Genomic DNA, 25,319 nt, shown 5'->3' with positions numbered 1-25,319 from the left:
ACTCTCAAGAGTAACACCAATTCCTGTAGACCTGTTTGTACTGTCGTATACTCAGTTGATTGTAGGCTGACAGTTCTTTATACTCAGATGTCTTTTCGACGAATTCCGCAAATTGCTGTAAGCTCTGTGGAAGACGTGACAGTGCGTCCGCCACTATATTGTCGCAATCTGTAATATGCTTGATTTCCAAATTATACCCCATGCAAGAATAAAGCCCATCGAGCTAGTCTAGTGCGTAAACGTTTACACAAAAGAAGAAAGCTCTGTGACATGATCAGAAAATACAGTTATCTTCTTGTCATATACATAATAATTAAAATGTTTCAGGGCCCACATCACCGACAATGCCTCGATTTCTGCCGTTGATTTCTCCCACTGAGAGAGTCCCCTCCTCGCGGATTCAATTAGCTTATCTGTTGCTTCCCATCTTTCTCATCTATTTGAAGAAGACAAGCCCCCATGCCGCAGTCATGGTCAGTCTGTTGCCAAACAGAAATCCTTCGACATATCGGGGTGCGCTAATATTCGTGGATTGCTTAACACATCTTTAATCGCTTCGTATGCCATCGGGCAATCTCTGTTACATAGCCATGGAACATTTTTTTTAAATGATCTCAGCAACGACTCGTTATTGACCAACTGCTCGAGCACAAATCGTCGAAAAAACGAAGCCAAGCCTAAAAATGCTTTTAGCTGTTTTTTCGTCATGGATATCGGAAAGTTTTGTTCAGCAGCCAATATCTTTGTATCAGGTTTTATGCCTTCTCCTGACACAATGTATCCAAGAAACTTAATTTGGGTTTGTCCAAACTTTGATTTCATCAAATTTGCGGTAACGCTTGGCCCCGCAAATTTTTCCAGGACTTCTCGTAATACTTTTCCCACGTACGGGTAGCGATTAACAGGTCATCCACATACAGGGTCGCCTTATCTAAAGTCTCCGGACCCAATACAGTATCAAGTGAACTTAAAGATACCCCTGCACTAATATTTAGTCCAATTGGCAGCACTTCAAATTAATAGCTTCTCCTAGCAATTAGGAAAGCAACACATTTGCGGGATTGCTCTGTTAGTGCTACTTGCTAGTACGAAGGCCGCATATCTGTGCTAGTTAAATATTTAGTTCTATAGAACTTTTGTAAATGTTCCTCAGGGTTTGCTGGTCTAGTATGTACTGGAAGAATTATTCGATTATATCTCTCGCTTCCAAGACGAGTATGACGCTACTGTCTGCTTTGGTTATTGCCAATAGAGGACTGTTGTAAGGGGAGTACGAAGGTTCTATGATGTCCCAATCGAGCATCGTTCTAATTTCCTTACTTACTGCCCCTTTTTTGGACCACGGGATTGACTACGTGTGGCGGCAGTAAGTCTCGTGTAGTCATATGTGTATGTCACACATACACATATCACTTAATAGTTCCTGTTTTCTCCGAAAACACTTTAGTGAACGAACTGAGGAGACCAGTGAGATGTTCTATCTGCTGCCTGCCCAAACACTCCGACTCATTGACCTTCTGAATAATCAGCTCGTAATTGGCGAGTACGTCTTCACTATGACGCAGGCTGAGCTACAGTACCACTGATTTTTATTTATTTATTTACACATCAAGTTCCGTAGGACCAAATTGAGGAGCAAATCTCCAAGGTAATGGATCGTGTCAGTACATGAACTTACGGCATAAAAGTAATAACAGTCAAAAATAAATGTTCATGAACCTGCAAGAAAATCAGTCCATAAGTTTAAGCAAACGCCATCAGCTATACAATGAGAATCAGCTTAATTTTTCAAGGAACTCCTCGACAGAATAGAAGGAGTGACCCATGAGGAAACTTTTCAGTTTCAATTTGAATGCGCGTGGATTACTGCTAAGATTTTTGAATTTGAGTGGCAGCTTATTGAAAATTGATGCAGCAGTATACTGCACACCTTTTCGCAGAAGAGTTAAGGAAGTCCGATCCAAATGGAGGTTTGATTTCTGCCGAGTATTAACCGAGTGAAAACTGCTTATTGTTGGAAATAAACTAATATTGGTAACAAGAAACGACAAAAGGGAATATACATATTGAGAGGCCCAGACTCGTGAACAGAGGTCGACAAGAGGTTCGTGAACACACACCACTTAATGCCCGAACCGCCCATTTCTGAGCCAAAAATTTCCTTCTAGAATGGGAAGAGTTACCCCAAAACATAATACTATACGACATAAGTGAATGAAAATAAGCAAAATTCTTTGGGAATTCGTGTGTGCACCGCTAGTCGATGGTTGATTATAACCACTATGGTTTATATTGTTACGAGTGTGGTAATCATTCCTTTTCTTATTTACATTGCCATTCCAATTTTTACCATTACTTTCACATTTTTGTGGAGAATAATTTCCGTTATTAAAACTCACTTTCCTTCATCCTCATGTATCAAGTGTGTCTACAATCGCCAAAAACCTTTCCAGATCACTCCCTGCAACGTTGACGAACTGTTTACGCCCTGGAATGGGGTACTTTGGCTGTAGTATGCGTAATACCTCTGTCGTTGACGTAGGCTCGTCCCAGTATCTGGTTTTGCTCATGTAACTTTCAATATATTTACGCATACTGCCTTGCCTGGGATTATGTATCATCGGCTTATACACTACCAGATGTAGTCTTTTTCCTGGTGCAGGTACTCCAGTACTTAGCTAGGAGCACTTTTTCAAATTCGTCAAGGGTCTTAAAGGTATCAGCTGTTTGCATTGCCCATAAGACTGCTTCGCCAGTAATATGCGACGTGACGAATTGTATTCTTTGTCGCTCTGTACACACTTTCGGCATAATGTGTTTAAAACTTTTTATAAATATCACGAGTTGTACTACTTTCTTTTCCGTAGAAAAGGTCTGAAATTGCCTATATTTTAGTAGGCTTTCTAGAAGTTTAATTCCTGCATAAGTTGGTTTCTCTTCCGCATCTGTCATATTTACGCTCTCTGAGACGATTGGGTAAACATTCGGCTGCAGGAGAGCTGTCTTCAGGTAAAAATTCTCGTTACCGTACTGCCTACGCTCCGGAATCGTCTCGGGCAAAGTACGATGAAAGAGGGACTTGGCTTAATACATCACGCAAACTTTCGTCAGGTTTGACGCTATATATATGTATATCGTATAAATGTTAGGGTTCAAAGGCAAACTTTGGATAACAGTGCTAACAAAAAGTTTTTTGAGGAACAAGGCACATGGAAAAGGTTAAATTGTGTGTTAGTAACAAACTAGTGCGCTTTGTGTCAGGGATCCATGGAGGAGGTATACTGGTAAAAATTCGTACGTTTTGTTACGTGTAGTCAGCCAGAGATATTTGTACCGCTGAATGAAGTAACAGAATGGACCAGTATTGAGAAAGAATGTGGTGCCCGTAATACCGTGTTTCAGACTAACCCATTTTATGTAGGAGTACTACCTACATAACCTAAAGCATATGATAATGTTCAATCTGAAGTTAAATATATATCAACGATGGTAAAAAATATTGTTGCACTAACATAAAAGGAGAGGTAATGCATAATTCTAAATAAAAGCGTATTGTTCCAGCCGAGGTCCACGTTATTATTTTTTTACGAAAACTGGGATCACATCAGGCTCTATCCTGATTCTCTCCGGCTTTCATTCCTGGTACCTGATACGGACGCACGAATTTACATCCTTGCAAGAATCTACTATGGAAACAATATAAGTGCTTCTGCTGCAGTTATTGTATTAGCTAGCGACACTTCTACAACGTTATTTAATTCCCTAATAACGTTTCCACGTATTTAATTATTTTTTTGTTGTAACCACTTGGTTACTTCACATTCGATCTTTTCTCCTTGGTTTTTGAGACACTAATCTACTTGCTCAGCTAGTTCCAGTGATAACTGGTCTAACCTTGCAGTAACATCTTCTACTTTAGTTCTGTCGTAGATCGTTTTGGTAATCTTGGCACTTTTTTTGCTGGTCAGTAACTTTGTTAACCATCTCTGTTACGCTACTGTAAGCCTCTTTAATGGCTTTGATTTCGCTTTTAATCGGATCTAACTGATCAACCAAGTTCTTGATTAAAGTTTCATTTCGTTTAGCTAGAATTTCGTTTAGCTGAGCAGTCATATATTGGTCTTTGATCTGTTCATGTAGAACCCAGTCTCTCTCTTTTCCTCTCTCCACTATACTTTAATTAAATTGGGTAAGGAAATTCTCATCCCTCTCTTTAACTGTTTATGCTTATTTTCGTTAAATTTGGCAAGCAAAGGCTTATCCCTTTGCTTCTGCTTCTCCTGCAGAATCATATTTCGTTCTCTTTCTCTCTCCTGCATAATCCAATCTATTACTTCCTGTTGTGCTATATTTGTTAGGCTCTGACCTCAGCAGAGGCAGAAGTTTCTGTATTTGCTGCATTACCTAATACATCCATTTCGGGTTCCGGAATTATCCGGCATTCCGTTTCGGTTTCCGGTACTGTTTGTTGTATATTAGATCCTGATGTGACATCCCTCTAAACTGGTAGTTCAGTTGTACTGTCGACTGACTCCGAATTGGAGTATTCAGTCTCTTTCCTAAACTACTGCCTGGTTCTTGCTCGACTCATGTTACAAATTAGTACACAATTTCCAAAGATACTGGTAACTGACAACTTTGCTGCTATATTGTTACCAGCAGTTATTACGGTAAAATCTATCACAACACGAGTGCACAAGAAATTAAGTTACAGCTTCGCACGCATACACCAGCTTATTGTTGTATGAAATACAATACGCAAAATAAATATTTCCTGACAAATCCTAGATCTATGCATCTTGGCGTATTTTGCGCAAAATAGGACCTACTTAAACAAAATAGTAAAGTAACACACACTAGTGCATTTACCTTTCATACAGTCTGCAATAGATCCAGGACTACTCGTATGTGGCTTTATTCTTGTGATTTATGCTCACAACACACAGCAGATGCAAGCGAGGTTATATTCCAGCAACAAGTTGTACATAACATGAACGGAAAAAGAATCTTGCATAAATACACACATAAATACAATAAAAGTACAATAAAACACAATGGAATTACAACTACCTATACCATGATTGTATTATTCAGTCTACTCCAATTGTACTCTTACCTCCTTTCTGCTTAATTGTGGTGATGCAGAATTAATTTCGTTATTTCGTATAAGTGGGTGCAGATTGGTACGTTTCTTTCGAAGTACGCGCGCAGGCGTCTATCGCAACCTACAGCAATGATAATGTAACGTAGCAGTTGAAACTCTGAATATTGTTTTTTGCGAATGCCAGGTATATTTCGAGCGCGAGTAAATGCGTCTTAAATAAACGTAGCGTGACGTAATCTCAATATGCAGGCAAAAGTTATTTATTACTAAAGGAAATGTTACGCTCTCTTTCATCAAATGACAAAGCAACGTAACATGCAACTAACCCAGCGATAAAATAGATAGTGAAATGATTTCTTTTCCCAGAAAATTAATCGAACGTTACACAGAAAGAAAGAATGGAACAAACACCTACCTGCGTATTACTGAAATAATCGCAAAGAATTTCTTTAGCTATATCTCTTTAAGAATTGAGTTAACTTTTAATCCTTTGAATTACCTGAAAATCTTTTAAACCAGAGGTGAAGCCTAAGCCTGGCTGTGTTAAATCTCTAAATGAGTTTCTTAATCAAAAATATTAACTAACTTTCATATTCAAAACTGACTGTAAGAATTGACAAAAGCAGTTAGGATTAATTTCCTTTGCGAGTGAAGCTCGCAAACACTGAAATATTCTTTAGTACACGTAATGGCGGACTCAGTGGCACCGAAACAGTCGAAGCCATCGACAGCAATATTATTATCTTTAAGCAAATTTTACTTGGAGGGAGGGATATTATAGAAAGCAAAGATAAGATACTTTTAATTAACAATGTATTGTAACTTTAAAGCTCATACAATTTTACGGACAGCGAGTTATGTGTACATCGACCGACAGGCGAGAGAAAACAAACGGGCGAAAAACAGAGATCAAACAGGGGCGAGCAACATGGCTCTTGTGTACATATATTACGCTTGATGTTCCATGCTTTCCTGGAACGTATTGAAATATCGTATTATTTATCCCTGGGATTAATGGAACATATTTCCCTTCCACCAGGGGTGTACCGTAGGTCTCTAGAAGAGCGTATCGTTCCAAAAGATTGGAAAAGGGCATAGAACATCCAAGTTTTCAAGAAGGAACGTCAAAGAGATGTGCAGAACTGTAGACCTATATCTCTAACGTTGATCAGTTGTAGAATTTTGGAACACGTATTATGTTCGAGTATGATGACTTTTCTGGAGACTAGAAATCTACTGGAAATCTACTGTGTAGGAATCGGCATGGGTTTCGAAACAGACGATCATGTGAAACCCAGCTCGCGCTATTCGTCCACGAGACCCAGAGGGCCATAGACACGGGTTCCCAGGTAGATGCCGTGTTCCTTGACTTCCGCAAGGCGTTTGATACATTTCCCCACAGTCGTTTAATGAACAAAGTAAGAGCGTATGGACTATCAGACCAATTGTGTGATTGGATTGAAGAGTTCCTAGACAACAGAACGCAGCATGTCATTCTCAATGGAGAGAAGTCTTCCGAAGTAAGAGTGGTTTGAGGTGTGCCGCAGGGGAGTGTCGTAGGAACGTTGTTATTCACAATATATGTAAATGACATTGTGGATAACATCGGAAGTTCACTGAAGCTTTTTCCGGATGAGGCTGTAGTATATCGAGAGGTTGTAACAATGGAAAACTGCACTGAAATGCAGGATGATCTTCAACGAATTGACGCATGGTGCACAGAATGACAATTGAATCTCAGTGTAGATAAGGGTAATGTGCTGCGAATACAGAGACAGAAAGATTCTTTATCATGTAGCTACAATATAGAAGGTCAGCAATTGGAAGCAGTTAATTCTGTAAAGTGTCTGGGAGTTGGCATTTGGAGTGATTTAAAATGGAATGACCATATAAAATTAATCGACGGTAAAGCAGATGCCAGACTGAGATTCATTGGAAGAATCTTAAGGAAATGCAGTCCGAAAACAAAGCAAGTACGTTACAGTACACTTGTTCGCCCACTGCTTGAATACTGCTCACCGGTGTGGGATTCGTACCAGATAGGGTTGGTATGTTGAGTGGTACTTAAGTAAATAAATTAGTGAAATCAAAGTGAAGTAGAAGTTAGAATATAAATGAAAAACTTGGTTTAGTTTAGAGAGTTACGTGCTGGCAAACAGCGGGCAGAACAGCAGAGCAGAAGAATCAATGACCGTGAAGTCAGCGATTTGCACATACGTGGGCGCTGTCGATTCTGCCGTCAGTGCATCGCCCGACCGGCTCACGTGTTTCTCAGTTGTCGCATGTGAGCAAAGCCCTCACCTACATTCCAAGAGCCAATGACCGACGTTAAGAAGATTCTTCGAGAAGCTTCTCAATGTGACAGAAGAGGCAATGACCGTGAAGTCGTTCACCTCCAGTAAACTGAAGTGAATAAATACGCGAGACGCAGTGGGCCCGACAGAGGAGAGACGAAGAAGACGAAGAAGTGAAGAAGCGTAGCGGTAGTTTTCAGTCAGCTTCGGTGCTGAAGACCGTCATGCAAGAAGAGACTGCATCATTCACAGACACACCATGTCCGCCGCTGTAATGGAATAGCAAGCAGCAGCCGCGGCGCCAGAAGACAGAAGTTAAAAGGTATTTGAAGTCTGATTTGTACATACCCGGGTGACTCGTGAGGACGGGAAGGAGACGGCCTCACATCGGCAGTCACCTGTGAGCTGGGATGAAGATCTGACAGCCGAAGACTGGCAAGCCGGAGTCCGTTGTTCGAGTCCAGGACACCGGCCTTCCCCCGCCGCGCCGCTCCGCTGGCCGACGCACAACACACGCGGCCGCTTAGAGAAGAGAAACATTGGGACGCCACATCCAAGGTATCACCATCCGATGCACGACTTCGCTCGCAATAATTAAACGGGCCACCTCGCGCTGCGCGTCTCCAGTCAGCTGGGCCAGACGGCGACACGAGATACACACTGCCATGCGTATTCACACGCCGCCGCCGCCGCTGCCGCAGCAGAAGACTTCACAAACGACACAGCGGCCGTTGTCCGAGCCAGAACATCGAGTAAGAAAACAGTTGTACGAAACTTGCAATAAAAGTTATCTTATGTAAAAATGCTGTTTCATTCTACCTCATACCTGAGCCAAGGAAGACCCCCCTGCCCACATGTTGTTAAGAGAGAAAAATTAATTTATCTAGTATTTTCACTCTGCCATAATGCTTTAGAATGCTCATCCTGACAATTGACTGGCGTCAAAAGAGAACCCAGTTACATTTAGTATCAGAACTGTTACAGGTAGAAGAGAGAGAGAAGATCCATCGGAGAGCAGTGCGCTTCGTTACAGAATCGTTTAGTAATTGCGGAAGTGTTACGGAGATGATAGATAAACTCCAGTGGAAGACTCTGCAAGAGAGACGCTCAGTAGCTTGGTACGGGCTTTTGTTGAAGTGTCGGGAAAGTACCTTCACCGAGGAGTCAAGCAGTGTATTGCTCCCTCCTACGTATATCTCGCGAAGAGACCATGAGGATAAAATCACAGATATTAGAGCATATTAGAGGCATACCGGCAATCTTTCTTTCCACGAACAATACGAGACTGGAATAGAAGGGGGAACCGATAGAGGTATTCAAAGTACCCTCCGCTACACACCGTCTGGTGGCTTGCGGAGTATTGATGCAGATGTAAATGTAGAGTTGTCAAAATATATTATCAGACTCGACAAAATGACTCACAATATTACAGGCATTACTTTCTCGATTTACATTATGTTCATATCAGTTGAAGAAATCGAGTCGTACATTAGATAGGCTTCCAGGTGACGCCATATGGCAGAATACTAGAGAAATGCAGTCACTCTATTAGGCTGGTGCATAAGTTTGTAGCGTTCTTCTTTTGCATGCTGGTATTCCGTTGGCTATTTGTCATTTTTTATTTGTAATTCACTGTTGCTGTTTGAGTTTATATATCTTTATGTTGTCATTTGGAGATACTGAATGGAGCTGTGGCCGCTAGAAAATGGAGCGCGAAGTGGAGATATCGGACCATTTCTGACGTATTCTTCTATTTGAGTTACGTAGAGTGGTGACAGCGCCATGTTTGAGGATATTTCCATTGGACAGGGAGCAACAAGAAATTGGTTCTTCGTATTAAGGACTATTGTGTAGTTATTATTAACTCTTCCAGTTCAGGAAGACTTTGCATGGGGGCTTAATTAAATATGATTGAAAATATTTTTAATTTTTCGTAGCTGTAAGTCCGATTACGCTGTGTCTCGTAATCGGTTGGCCCTGACTAGTATTATTACGCAATCTGACTGCAAAGAACAACAACAAGAATGAAATGAAATTTTTCGTTAACACAATTAATTAATTAAGTCCACAGCAACTATAAAACCTACAAAACCAAAGCACAAATGTAATTGTTCTGTGTGTGGGAGTGTGACTCAACGTACACATCTGGCATAGTTCTTCTTCAACAAGACAAGAATTTTTAAATACCAATTATACTGACGTGATAAAAGAAAATTAGAAATACGATAATTGCGTAAGGAAAGCAGAATTACACTCTAATACAAGAACACACGCCAGAAGCTTTGTTGACTGAACCTGTAATGACGCATTATTTAGGATACTGAAATTAAAACAAACGGAGTTAATTACCTCATTTATATTGATGAAAATCACTCTAATCCTTACATTATATCTCAACCAGAACTCTCCAATACCACATCTCAGCAAGCACTGCCTAATAGCACATCTCAACAAACACTCTCTGCTACAACATCTCAGCACAGACTACCACGAGACCTCGACAGGCACTGACTACTACAAGCTCTCTCCAAGCACTGACTTCTACGAGCTCTGCCCACGCACTGACTACCACGAGTTCTTAACAGGCACTGACTTCTACGAGCTCTCCCCAAGCACTCTAGAGGCGGCTTAATAATACTCTTTGGCGCAATCTCTGGCGCAGTGGCTCAGTGTAGCCACCTTTCATATGCCCCTCCTCCACAGGCCAGAATTTTAATGGTATTTTTGCCAGCATTGGTGGCGAAAATACCACCAAATTCGTCCACAAAAATACAGACAAAAATAAAAGATAATATTAATACCTAAATATCACACAATTAGTTAAAATTTTGGCTTTGCACTGACCTTTCAATAACCTAATATATAAAATACAGTAGGCAATACAACTTCTTTTCATACATGTGACTTACATAATAGTTTACACAATACATAAAAAATCAGTTTATACAAATGTTCACATAAAATGCTTTTAATTATTAAAAAAAAAACAAATAGTTGATAATTCTAGCCCAGCAATGGTCAACAGGTGCAAACACCAACAAGTGACATCATTTCAGCAGAAACAGTCCATCAGTTGCACCCAGCAATGTTGAGAGCAGGTGCAGACACTAACAAGTGACATCATTTCAGTAGAAGCAGTCCATCAGTTGCACCCAGCAATGTTGAGCAGGTGCAGACACCAACAAGTGACATCATTTCAGTAGAAGCAGTTCCATCTGTGGACCCAGTAAAGTTGAAGAGGTACACACAGCAACAAGTGACATCATTTCAGTAGAAGCAGTCCGTCAGTGGCACCCAGCAATGTTGAGCAGGTGCAGACACCAACAAGTGACATCATTTCAGCAGAAACAGTCCATCAGTTGCACCCAGCAATGTTGAGAGCAGGTGCAGACACCAACAAGTGACATCATTTCCATAGAAGCAGCTCCATTTGTGCACCCAGTAATGTTGAGCAGGTGCAGACACCAACAAGTGACTTCATTTCAGCGGAAGCAGTCCATCAGTTGCACCCAGCAATGTTGAGCAGGTGCAGACACCAACAAGTGACATCATTTCAGTAGAAGCAGTCCATCAGTTGCACCCAGCAATGTTGAGCTGGTGCAGACACCAACAAGTGACATTATCTCAGTAGAAACAGTTCCATCTGTTGCACCTAGTAGTGTTGAGCAGGTACACACAGCAACAAGTCACATTTTTTCAGTAGAAGCAGTTCCATTAGTGGCATCCAGCAAAGTTGAGCAGGTACACACAGCAACAAGTGACATTATTTCAGTAGAAGCAGTTCATCTGTGGCATCCAGTAAAGTTGAGCAGGTGCACACAGCAACAAGTCACGTTAGTTCAGTAGAATCTGTTCATCAGTGGCACCCAGCAATGTTGAGTAGGTGCAGACAACAAGAAGTGACTTCATTTCCATACAAGTAGTCCATCAGTTGCACTTAGCACTGATGAGCAGGTCCAGAGATCAGTCCATGATATTCACTATCACCGATCACACTGTTCATCAGAGTATATAAGCACAAATTAAACATGTCCTAGTGCACCAATCATGTAGAAAAAGTACAAGTAACAGTCCATAATATTCACTATCCCTGTTCACACTGTTCATCAGCAGAAATTAAACATGTCCTAGTGGCACCAATCATGTAGAAAAAGTACAAGTAACAGTCCATAATATTCACTATCACTGATCACACAGTTCATCAGCAGAAATTAATCATTCCTAAGTGTCACACATTATGTTGAAAAAGTGCAGGTAACAGTTCACAATATTTACCTTCACTAATCAGACAGTTCAGGCATGAACAATAGTTTGAATGCACATACAAATGCTTTTACACTAAACATACAAATCATAACAAACACACAAATGATGTCAGATAATTTTCATATTAACTATTACAAATACTCAAATATCAGTAAACCTATAATATTTATGGGTGTCAGTGCAAGCCACTACAAACAAATAAAATAATATTTACGAGATAGGGGGGTAGGATTAGGAAAGGAAAACACACAAAACACACTCATTCATCTTTCATCCACATTAAGTACTACTGTGTAATTGAATGGTGTTAACTGTGTAAATGCAATTCTGTCAAAATCTGATGTTCATCATGTGTATCAAGTAGTAGTGGCAGCAATGTATAACAGTCAATAATAGTTAGGTCAACGTCATAGTCATCATGTCAAGACCAATGTTTGCCAAGCCAGATCAAATGTACTGTGGTTGAACAACTGTCAGTGAGCCAAGATAAGCAAATACTTCCTCTGTTCAAAAAAAAGTATATACTGCTTAGTGATTTAACAAAGTGTGTGTATAGACTATCTTCCTTCTACTTTAGTGTTCTAGTCTGTTATCTTCATCCTCCTTGTTCCATAAGACCAACAAAAAGAAATATGCATCTCACTTACTTTACCTCTTATCCACCAAAACTCCAATAGTCATCAACTTCACACAATCTCAATAATACCTCAATAATACCTCTTCAATGCGTCGATACATATAAACCTTATTGCCAATATATGCTCCTCACTTACTTTACCTCTTATCCACCAAAACTCCAATAATCATCAACTTCACACAATCTCAATAATACCTCAATAATACCTCTTCAATGCGTCGATACGTATAAACCTTATTACCAATCTCATTTCACTTCCATAACAACTCTTTCCTCTAGTCAGTCTCCTCGAACAAGTACAGATAAAATCCTAATGCAAACTTCAGTTCATCATCCCATACAATCTGAAGACACATTGCCAACACACAACCTCTGTGTAATCCATCTGACCCAAATCTTCTGCTCATTATGAATTATAAACAAAGAAATGCATACATGACCTCTAACAGACTTAGTTCGAATAACTCTCAGTAATTAAGTACGATTACGGAGTGTGAATAATCATAATATTTCACAGTGTGTACACCACTTCAAGAATTATGGCAGAAGCAAACATGTGGAGTATTTCTTGTATCAAGTGTCACTTCCTATTTCAATTGCTCACGAAAAATGCAGTGTAATAGCTGTTAATGGTCTAAACCTAGTAATGGTATGTCATGTCGTTAGCTTCCTTCCTATTAGCATAAATTTATACAGCTTCCATAAAACCTCAGCTCATGTGACTTCAACGAAGTTCTTTGTACCAATGTCGTTCGTCGAATTATAGCAGTTCATTTTCTTATCTTAAAAATATAAAGCACTGAGCGTAAGCAAAACAAGCAATAGCGAGTAAATGTACCAGTAGAGAACAGAATGTCAACAAGTGGATGCAGCACAATTCCTACAACGAGGCTCTGCCAAGCGAACAATCTATAATTAATCCAATAGTGTGACCTAAACTCTATGTTCATACACAGTATATCAGCATTTCTATACACCAAATTAAAGAGTAGTTATGACAACAAACAGAAATGTATAAATATGCAATCCATACGCATAGCAGCAAACAGGTCATTAGCATCAAATCAGCATAAGCAAATAAATGTTCATATGTCATCCTAATAAGTAAACATGAAGGCGCAAGCAGATAAATCACAAAGTATAACTTACATACATAATCACAGTCAGCACAATTAATCAGGTTACAATTATAATTTAAATAAATAAGCACAGCAGGCACATAATAGAAAAATATGACATCGGTGGAAAAGCAGTGCAGCGAAGCGACGCATAATATACACAAGTTACAACCCAGTTCATTAATAATCATTGTCAAAATCAGTTAACGTACGCAAGCACGTCGCTTCACAAGTAATTTCATAGAACATGAAATTAGCACAAAGTATAAATCACGTAATCGCGAGCAGCAAATTACGTCTAAAGTACGTACCTACGTGGAAATATGTTACCTGAAAAATAAACTCAATTAGTAGTTACCCTTTTTAGTTTATTAGTTTCTTCTTCGAAATTACATTCTTCCTGAAAATTTCTCGATAGCAAGTCGTCTTAACGTCGGAGACACACAGAATTTACCTGAAGTTCTTAAATATTTTACACAACCATATCCTGAAAAATACTGAATGTTAATAACATAATTCATCAAGTCACTATAGCTTTATACTGAATTTAGTCGGAGAAATTAAACTGTGTATTTGTTTACGGCTGTCAGTGCATTCGCACTGAGCGCTCGATCAGCTGTAGGCGCGTGACGTAGGAAGCAATTGTTCGCGGTCAACGACTGCCTTGTGCGGCGCGCAGACTTGACTGTTGCTTTGAGTATGTGCCGCCGCCAAAACACAGCGCGGTATCCTTGTACTCTCCGCATGTTTACATCTAGCTGTTGGTTTCTCAAAAGTATGTCATTCCACAAAAATTTTTACGTTAGATATATGATGTATTCCTTTTGAGCGTCGAGATTTAAGAGTTTCTACTTCGACAGTGTTATCATGAATAATTTTGCGAATTCTATATGGACCGTTATAAAGCAGAAAAAATTTGCGACACAAGCATTTTCCTTTGTGCGACAAACGATGAGACCTAATTAACACCTTTTGACCGACTGACAAAATTTTTAAACGACCAGGACGCTTAGCTAATCTCTCTTCTAGCAGCCGCAGATGCAATATTTCGTAGAGCCAGGTTGACAACTTCAGAATGCCGCAGTTTCCGTGAAGGCGGAAAAGGAACGATTTCAGATATGCGATTTGTCGGTGCTTTATTTTTTAATACCAGTATAGGCGGTAAAGAAGTTGAATCATTAGAGAGTTCATTCAGAATGTTTTGAAAAATTTGAAGATACTGATCCCACGTTCTGTGATTCTGATGACAATAAAGTCGACACAATTTATTGATTTCCTTCATCCATCTCTCTGAAGCGTTAGATTGAGGGTGAAAAAGTGAAATGAAAATTGGTTTAATTTTACGACGCTGTAGAGTACGAAGCCAAATTTTAGAACGAAACTGTGTAAGTATGCTGTTTATGTTTTCTTTATGTAAGTAGGCTGTTTATGTTTTCTCTATGTAAGTAGGCTGTTTATGTTTTCTTATTGGCAACGTTACGTAGCGCTCAATATGAAAATCACTGGCTGTGCTGTGTGCAGTCTGTGGCTGCTTTGCATTGTTGTAATACTCGCCATTGTAGTGTTAGGCAGCTGGCTGTGAACAGCGCGTAGCGTTGCGCAGTTGGAGGTGAGCCGCCAGCAGTGGTGGATGTGGGGAGAGAGATGGCGGAGTTTTGAAATTTGTCATGAACTGCTATATTTATATATGATGATATCAAGGTAAATACATTGTTTGTTCTCTATTAATATCTTTCATTTGCTAACTATCCCTATCAGTAGTTAGTGCCTTCCGTAGTTTGAATCTTTTATTTAGCTGGCAGTAGTGGCACTCGCTGTATTGCAGTAGCTTGAGCAGCGAAGATTTTTGTGAGGTAAGTGATTTGTGAAAGGTATAGTTTAATGTTAGTCAGGGCCATTCTTTTGTAGGGAATTTTGAAAGTCAGATTGCGTTGCGCTAAAAAATATTGTGTGTCAGGTTAAGCACAGTCATGTATAATTTGTTAAAAAGGGGACGTTTCATATGTCGACCCTTAGCCGAGGATACCTCACTGGAATCTTCTGATTTTTTGTTGTAATTTGTGTAATTAGTGTGGATTTTGTTTATTGCTAGCACGTAATTGTAGAGAAAATCTCCTTTGTAGTTGCAGTCTTTCATTGTTGTACAGTAAAACAGTTGTGGCATGCATGTAGATTTGCACCAAGTATTTCGCAGCTGCAATTAACTAGATATTATTTTCAGTGTTATGTTAATGTGTTCTCTTATTTTTGATCTTCAAATTGTGTTTTTCTGTGTTATCGTGTGAAATATTGTGACAATAATGGCGTGTGAAAAACGTAACACTAGGCTCCAAAGTAAACTGAGAAATAATAGTGACGACGAGCGTAGCTTAGCAGCACCACTGTGTAATGAAGTAACAGACATTCAAAGTAGTAATTTGGTAATTGTGCGTAGGGAAATGGAGCGGGCTGCAAACAATGGTGTAGACAGTGAAACAGGTAGTGAACAGGGAAGCATTATCGATCGATCGGTCGGCAACAGCTCGCCTCAGGAATCCGAAATGACAGGACACAATTTCGCAAATACTGTAGATTCAGGTTTTGGGTTATCACCGTTTTCAGAATAAGTCAAGACGCATTTTCTGCTTGTCAAAATGTGAATGTTGCCGGTGCCAATGCACTGCCGAAAAGCGTAGAGAAACAGATTCCAGACACTAATACATTATTATTGCAATTAATGCAACAAATGGAACAAAATCAGAGACAAATGGGACAAAATCTTAAAAAGTTAGACACAGTGGAACAAAATCTCAAAAAGTTAGACACAGTGGAACAAAATCTCAAAAAGTTAGACACAATGGAACAAAATCTTCAAAAGTTAGACACTACACTTGAACAAACACGTGAAGATTTAACCACTGAGTTACATAACATCGAATCGAAATGTCAAAAGGTCTGTAATGACGTAAAAACACAAATTTGTGAGCATTTCCAACCTATTTTTTCGCGTCATGAAAATGTATTACAGAATCACGAAGCAGCCATAAAAGAACTGCAAACTATTGTTCATGAAAATCATGAGACCTTGCAAGCTAAAATTGACTCAGTTGCATCTACCGATTCGGTTACGCAACTTGCAAGAACTCAGGAAAACTTAAAGGACACAGTAGATACCCTGAAAATTGGTTCAGAAAGACACATGGTGGAAATAAGTACACTATCGGAGAAAGTAGCCGAACTTTCGGATCAGGTCAGTAACTTATCTACAAAGGTAGATGATGATCTGAATGACACAAGACCTGTAGCCTTCACTGACACAGAAGAGGATGAACAAATAAGAAAATTCAAACAAAATCAAAATCAAATCAATACACAGTACAAAAGAGAAATCCGGGAAGTACAAGATCAGTTGACGCAGGTAATACAAGAATTCCGTATTTCAGAGGACACTCGCGCTCCAATACGGAAAGAGAGACATAGAAATACGGAACAACCACAAAATAATAACACAGGACACTTCGGAAATTATGAAAGAAACCGCCGAAACGAAGTAACAATGACCGACATGCGACTCGCCGACATGACGATTTTGACCATAAGCTGTTCATTACTACACGTAAATTCAAAACATTTAAGAATTCTGGCAATGACATTCATCCACAAGCATGGCTCCATCAATTCTCTCATTGTTTTCCTCCCAACTGGTCGTTAGAACACAGATTAGAATTTGTGTGGCTACTTGGAGAATGAACCAGCTGTAAGAATGCGATCGGTAATTCACGATTGCCACAGTGAAGGAGAGTTTTACCATGCCTTCCTCTCAGCATATTGGTCTCAAGCCACACAAGACCGAGTAAAACATGGCATCATAATGATGAAACATTTCGAACAATCTGAATTTTCCAGTCTTGTGAAATATTTTGAAGACATGTTGCATAAGAATCAGTATCTTTCAAACCCATACAGCCCCTCAGAACTCATCCGCATTTGCTTACTCAAATTGCCTGAACATTTACGACATATTATTTTAGCAGGACGTTGTAAAGAAGACATTGAGGCTTTTCAGGGACTGTTACAAGAATTAGAAATTGACACAGACAGTCGCGGGATACGAAAACAGGAAAACAATCACTATAGGTCACATCCGTCACAATTCCGTGACGACAGAAACAATAACTGGCCACGGCAAGCCTATTCTTACAACGCAAATCGTGACCAAAACAGACACCACCCATATGACAACCATTGGCAGAGTAATAGTTACAGAGAAAGATCGCATTTCCGTAGTAATGAATATGACAGAGATAACCGTAGAAACAGACAATATGGTAATCAGAACTATAATTATCAAGGGAGACAGAATAATTTCAGACGCAACAGTTCAGCGCGCAGTTACGATTCAGGGAGAAATTCTCCACCACATGACCGACACGAAAGAAACTGTGTAAACTACCGAAAAAACGACAGACCTGAATTCCATCAGAACTGGCGAGCTTTAAACAGAGCTAGGCCCTCCCGGCAAGGCGAATTTGTGGAAGTTAGGCCTCCTAATCCCAGTAACGACGCGCGGCAACAAAGAGACAGACAATGACTCGCACCGCAGGCATACACGTGCGCCGGCTGGCTCCGAGAAAAATAACATTATATCTGGTACTGCTAATGAGATTTTAATGCAACATTTTGGTTTACTTGAAAATATATTCTGGATTTAAAGTACTTTCTGTGAGATACCAGATGACACAGTGGTTAGTTTATGTTACAACTACACGGTTTTATCACGACGCTACTAATGAGTGAAAATTTACAATGTTGCTTTTGCGGTGTATCTGTTTTATATCTGCACAGTTTTCTGAATTCTTCTGGAAAGTAAAACAGGTTTTAGTAGTAACTTTTGTAGTATAGCTACAATGAGACTGCCTTTTCCATAGCACAACAATACGTTACAGTACAGTACTTTCTTCATCACGGCAATAAGCGTAATAACTAAGACATTTATACGCAAAGCATTTCACTTTTGTGTATTATGAGGTAAATACATTGACTTCTGCAGAACTTAGCTTTCGGAGGACGATAACTACGACACTTCCACACAGATCATGTTGCAACAAGACGCACATTTAGCGCTACAGTACACGTATTTGAGTGATTAATTTTGTACTTAAAACATTTATTTTTAAAGATTTTTTGAATTACAAAGAAAGTTTTCCGTGATACATTTCATTCCATTGCTGTAATCTGTAACACCTGAGGGTATAATTACATTAATCCTCAGGGGGGTACACACTTACTTTGTGTACCATGTGTGTGGCAACCACAAGGAACCCTAGCTAATATGGTATTTGCTTATACAACTTTACACATCAGTACCATATTTCTCTAACACACCAATTACACAGCTATCTGATCATTTAACTGAGAGATAAACATTTTTTTACTACATCAGTGACATATGTTTACGCAATTACAGAGTTGGATTACTTCACACTTGCGAAATTGTATTTTGTCTGTACTGTGTGATCTGTTCATATTTTTTCGGAACCATTGTGATGCTGTGAGAGCTTTGAATGATGTATTTGGTATGGATTCATGATTTTTAAAGTACGTTTGAGGGAGATGACACTTTTGACATGAGCAGAGAATTTTTTTAGTTATTGGAGGAAGCTACGACGATTTTGAGATTTGACTGAGGTGTTATGATGTTATGTTTACGACGACGATGTGTATTATGCTGCTGAGGTATGTTTATGATTAATAGGCTGAGGCTATATGAGTTATTTGATTATGCTTCATATTTATAATGACGAAATATTGACGAGTGTCGATGGATACGTATATGTGTAATAAGGTAAGGAGTAATGAATAGTGGGTAGGGACTCTTGACTTGTGAAACAGGATGTTGGAAACCAAGAATCGTACTTTAAGAGTTATGAAATGTGTGTAAATGCGTGACTGTATCACAATGCTGATGAATATTTTATTTGGACACTTATATTTATAGGATTTTCTTTCTACAGATTTGCAACGCTTATTCTTGACCTGTGAAATATTTTTATGTGAGACTGTCACTATAGCGGAAACTGCTGTCGTAAATATTTCCGTAAGAAAGTTAAGTGACCACCTGCACGTAATGCGTCACGGGCACCCACCTGGGCGACAGCCGCCCGAAAAAAAAAAAAAAAAGCTATTAGCCTTTCAGGGGCACAGGTAGAAAAAAAAAAGGAGGCCATTGTCCGTGCTACTGACATTTCCTTGTTGAAAGCATACTGTGGAGCTCGTAATTTATGATATTTACTGAAATGCCTAATAAAATGACAAGAAATATTTTTACATCTGCACACCTGATTATGACAAGCGTCTTTCTATGAGAGTTGAGAGAATTTCTACTAACTTATGAAATGTCACATGACTATTGAATGATATTTTTATGCTTTGCTTTTCATAGTTGCTTATTTCATTTGATATCAGGTTTCCAGCTGTGTTGCAGCATTGCTTTTATAAAATGAAATGCATTTGCTAATGTGAACACTTTCTGTCAACAGATCTATTAAATAATTATTTTATGATCCACATTCTTTAAAAAAGGAGCACTTGGAAAGGAAAGAACAATAAGAAGGAACTAGTAACAGTAACACATAATTTTCTTTTCAAGTACATGGTAATATTTCTTTTTACAATAAGTTGTTGTGGTGCAGCACTTTAATTACATAGGCATTAAGATGTGAATAGACATTTCCCTTTTCTGCATTGTTGTCTTTACTGTAATATTTTTTCTGCTTGACATTTGTCATGTTTGCTGCTGCTGTTTGCCAGGAATAGTGCTGCTAAATTTAACTTTGTATTTCTCTTGTTGCTGCACATTGGCTCATAGTAGTTGTAATTTTGCATTTTTTCTGTTAATTTAGATTTACTGTAGCTTGCTTTGCGATTTTCCATTTTTTTTCATTGCTGCTTATATTAATTGTTTTATGTGATGCTGCATTGCCTCGTCCCTTAGTTTAGCATCTGAGCTCAGTAGATTTAAGTTAGCTTAAGAGGGGGTAGCCTATAAGAGAATGAGTTGCGATGAATTTGAAGAAATGCACTGAGAGGCTATACGAGAAAAGTACGGGCAGGAGGTATAGATAGGACCTTTTGGGAATAATGATGAATGAAGGGAGATCTCCAAGAAGTAAAGAAAGTTTTGTTCACAAAACACTGCAGTAAAACAAACCCTGTCCTTTCCTTGTATTATTCCGCTATATGTTTGTGTACCCTTGGGTATTTATGTTTTTCCTGTATTTATATGTTTATCTGATAAGACTTATGTTGTAGAATTTTTCTAATACTAAGCTACATTCACTATGATGAGGAATACTGTTATCCTCAAACATAATTTGCATTTATAATATGTTATTTTCTTTGTAAAGATGTTTAGACATTATTTATTTTGTTTTGTTTTAATGCTCATGTTTGAAGTTGATGTTTCAAAAGTTATTCTGATCTTTTATATATTTACTTATGTCATAATTCCTGTAACATTGATGTATATGTCTATTTCTATTCTTTTGTAAAGCCTGTTTTACTACAAATGTTATCTGTATTGTTATGTTCTTTAATGATGTACCTTTGTTATTGTATTCTCATGTTATAAAATTGTAATTGACACCAGTTTATCAAACTAAGTAACTTGTAAGCATTCATTTCACTGCACACATTTCTGTTGGTCATAGTATATGGACAATATGTGAGAAGTAGGGACTGATAGTGTTTGCATGTGCTTTAATGATTCAGCAAGGGACTGGATAACAGCATTGCTGGATCTAAGGACAATTCCAGAAACTTTGTGAGTGCACAAGTGGTGGTTTATGGACTTGCTACATTGTCCGCAAGACTCTTCGATGGTGATTGTGCACCTGCACATTTGCAACAGATGGCTGCTGGCCGTCTCTACAAGGACTACAGTGGGTCTGCATCTTTGATGACCCACCAATACCATTATTTCTACAAGGACTACAGTGGGTCTACACCTTTGCTGACTCACCAATACCATTATCTCTACAAGGACTACAGTGGGTCTACATCTTTGATGATCCATCAATACCATTATTTCTACAAGGACTGCAGTGGGTCTGCACCTCTGGTGGCCCACCAATACCACAATCTCTACCAGGACTGCAGTGGGTCTACTCTGTGATGACCTACCTACCAATGTTCTTCAAAACGTCGAATGACTCTGCTGTGGGTTTGCTATGTTGTGGCCCATTACCTGTCAGCATGTCAAGAGTCAGCACTGTCTTTCTGATGGAAGGACACTACTTCTTCAAGACTGCATGGAAATCCACTACTTCTGTGTGCATTCTCTTTTACTGTTCAGACTTTGAAAAAAAAAAAAAAAACACTGTAATTTTACTGTGATGAATCAGGACTGTCTTTATAGACTGTGAGAAAATTTTAGCTTTTGACCAACATTGTATCAATAAGTGTGTGCATTTTATATCTTTGTTACTGTAATTGTGAAAAATTTTTTGTCAAATCTGTATTGGCCAGTGCCCAACACCATTTGTAAAAATTTTTTGTGGGGAGCATGGGGGCTATGTAAGTATGCTGTTTATGTTTTCTTTATGTAAGTAGGCTGTTTATGTTTTCTCTATGTAAGTAGGCTGTTTATGTTTTCTCTATGTAAGTAGGCTGTTTATGTTTTCTTATTGGCAACGTTACGTAGCGCTCAATATGAAAATCACTGGCTGTGCTGTGTGCAGTCTGTGGCTGCTTTGCATTGTTGTAATACTCGCCATTGTAGTGTTAGGCAGCTGGCTGTGAACAGCGCGTAGCGTTGTGCAGTTGGAGGTGAGCCGCCAGCAGTGGTGGATGTGGGGAGAGAGATGGCGGAGTTTTGAAATTTGTCATGAACTGCTATATTTATATATGATGATATCAAGGTAAATACATTGTTTGTTCTCTATTAATATCTTTCATTTGCTAACTATCACTATCAGTAGTTAGTGCCTTTCGTAGTTTGAATCTTTTATTTAGCTGGCAGTAGTGGCACTCGCTGTATTGCAGTAGCTTGAGCAGCGAAGATTTTTGTGAGGTAAGTGATTTGTGAAAGGTATAGTTTAATGTTAGTCAGGGCCATTCTTTTGTAGGGAATTTTGAAAGTCAGATTGCGTTGCGCTAAAAAATATTGTGTGTCAGGTTAAGCACAGTCGTGTATAATTTGTTAAAAAGGGGACGTTTCAACTGTGATCCACTATCTGATATAACCTTATCAACATGACCAACTTCTTTAAGAAAATGTTTGATGAAAGCGTTAGATACTGAACGAGCTGTTGCTTTGCGTAAAGGTGTAAGACACACATATTTTGACGTCAACTCCACTGCTACGAAAATGTACGCAAAACCATTAGTAGAACGAACCACTGGACCGAACAAATCGACTGCAGCCATCTCCTTTAATTTCGCTGGAATGATAGGAAACAACGGTGCTCTGTGAGAAATTGTTGGCGGCTTAGCCTTTTGACATAATTTGCATTTGGCCAGAACAGATCTAATACGTTTTTCCATATTACTGAAGTAGCAATTTTCTCGTAATTTATGAAAGCATTTTCTGGGACCAAAGTGTGCATAACTGAAATGCGTATACCAAATCAGCTTATTAACCCACTCATCAGGAATACAAACTAACCAAACAGAGTTGTCGACCGATTTTCGTTTAAAAAGAACTTTCCAGATAGTTCGCAAAAACGAGGTGTGGCCAAATTGTCCAATCTAACAAAGCGTGTAAGAAAATTACAGACACCAAGGAAACTACGAACATCACGTTTGGTGGTAGGACCAGCATAGTTACGAATACCGTCTAATTTCTCTGGATCAGGAAGAATACCTTCTGTAGAAATAATGTGACTGAGAAATTTCACCTGAGAACGACCAAATTTAGATTTTTCCAAGTTTACTGTAATGCCAACTTGTGCAAAAATACGTAATAATGAATCCAAAATTTTGTTGTGTTCACTCCAAGAATGTTCAGCAATAAGAATATCGTCAACATATGAAGTAATATCGTTACGAAGATAAACAGGTAAAATTTCGTTTAAACTACGAATGAATGCTGCAGAAAAAATAGTAACTCCAAACGGTAATTTTGGAAGTCACTTCTAGGTAAATTAGTCATATCAGGTTATTGTCTACTTACTCTCTAGATAGATTGATAGTCGAAGAGCTGGTTTGACAGATGCAAAGAATAGTAAAAGAGTAGGCAGCGGTACAGAAAACTAAAAGAGAAATAGCACCAATACAGCTCGGGGCCCTATGCTCGCTACGGCACATATTCACTTAGTGTAGTGAATCCCCTGAGGACATTAATAAGTTCAAACAGTAATTTTCGAAATCTCATTTAGGTAAATAGTCAAATCCGGTTATTGTTTACTTACTCACTAGATAGATTGATAGTCGAAGAGTTGTTTTGACAGATGCAAAGAATAGTAAAAGAGTAGGCAGCGGTGCAGAAAGCTAAAAGAGAAATAGCACCACTACAGCTCGGGGCCCTATGCTCGCTACGGCACATATTCACTTAGAGTAGTGAATCCCCTGAGGACTTTAATAGCCGCACATAATTTCCAGTTTGTGACTTTGTGCCACATCTGGCAGAAGTGCGTACATGGATGTATGTCATTCTTACAATTACGGAAGATCTTAAATTTCCGGACAGTCAAAAAGTGTTTATAGTCAAAATTTTCGCCTCGTGGCGACAAAGACCTACCGCGTCTGTCCCAGTCCCAATGACGATTGTTGTCAAGTTCGCGCGCCTGGCGCTCTCTGGTCGCATCCCGTAAATGAAACAAATTATTTTCTTCACACCCTTCTGCTAAACTAACACTTGTCAATTTATCTGAGATCTCCTCAACTGTTTCCGATGAGTCACTTAATTGTTCTTTCTGTTTATTTACGTCTTCTGTAAATGTCGCGACTCGGGTTTCGGTGTTGTCACATTTAGTAGTTAACTGTTCACACTGTTGCGTTAAGTTATTTATTCTGTCATTTGGTACGGATTCCTCGATTCTTTCAATTATTTCTTCCTTATCGTGTGCACGTTGTAAATTTAATTCTGAAAATTTTTGTGCTATCACGCGATCCTTTTCTTCCTGTTCTTTATCCTGTTCCTCTTGTCTGATTTCTGTTGAAATTAAGCTATTATTGTGAGAATTCAAAATCGGTTGTACTTCTTCTCTGATTTCTTTCTTTGATTCGTCTTTCATGTATTTGAAACATGTCCCTGTTCGTGAGCCTAACTGAGTTTCCATTGTTCCCCTATCAGTTTCTAATTCAGATCGTAACTGTGATCCCACTGCTTTCATCTCGGTTTTAGTTGTTCCTATTTCTGTTTCAATTGTTCCTATTTTTGAGCATAACCGTGTTGTCATTGCTCTTAATTCAAATCCCAAATTTAATACTGCACTCATCAACTGCTCCATAGTAACTGGTTCGAAACTCTTTTCACCCCTAACATTTCCCGCAAAATCGACTTCTTTCGTCATAGCTGTAAAGCTATCTTTGTTCGATACTATTCCAGAATCTTCTGTCATTAATCTCGTATTCTGTGAATTTTCTGATTGAGAAAAATTTTGAAGTGGTTCCTGACTATTTTCCCGATTTATTACATTGTTTTCAACTCCATTATTCATCATACTGTTGTCCTGTGTTGGCGAGTTCGCCATGTCAACAATTTCGTCATTCTGACTATCCATCATTTTTGCCTTTTTCATTGACCGCGTAATCATTTACAAAACATAAAAAATTCGTCACCGTTCGAAAATTACACACAATGCCTCCTTATCTCCAACAATACCCTTTACATGCAATTTCTCCCTCAAACACGATCAATCGAACAATTGAAATAATTGCACTAAATTGTCAAACCCGTAGACAAGACAATAAAAATTAAA

The sequence above is a fragment of the Schistocerca piceifrons genome, chromosome 4 (genome assembly GCF_021461385.2).
Source record: "Schistocerca piceifrons isolate TAMUIC-IGC-003096 chromosome 4, iqSchPice1.1, whole genome shotgun sequence".
In the NCBI taxonomy this organism is placed as follows: domain Eukaryota; kingdom Metazoa; phylum Arthropoda; class Insecta; order Orthoptera; family Acrididae; genus Schistocerca; species Schistocerca piceifrons.
Note: the sequence above shows the minus strand (reverse complement) of the source record.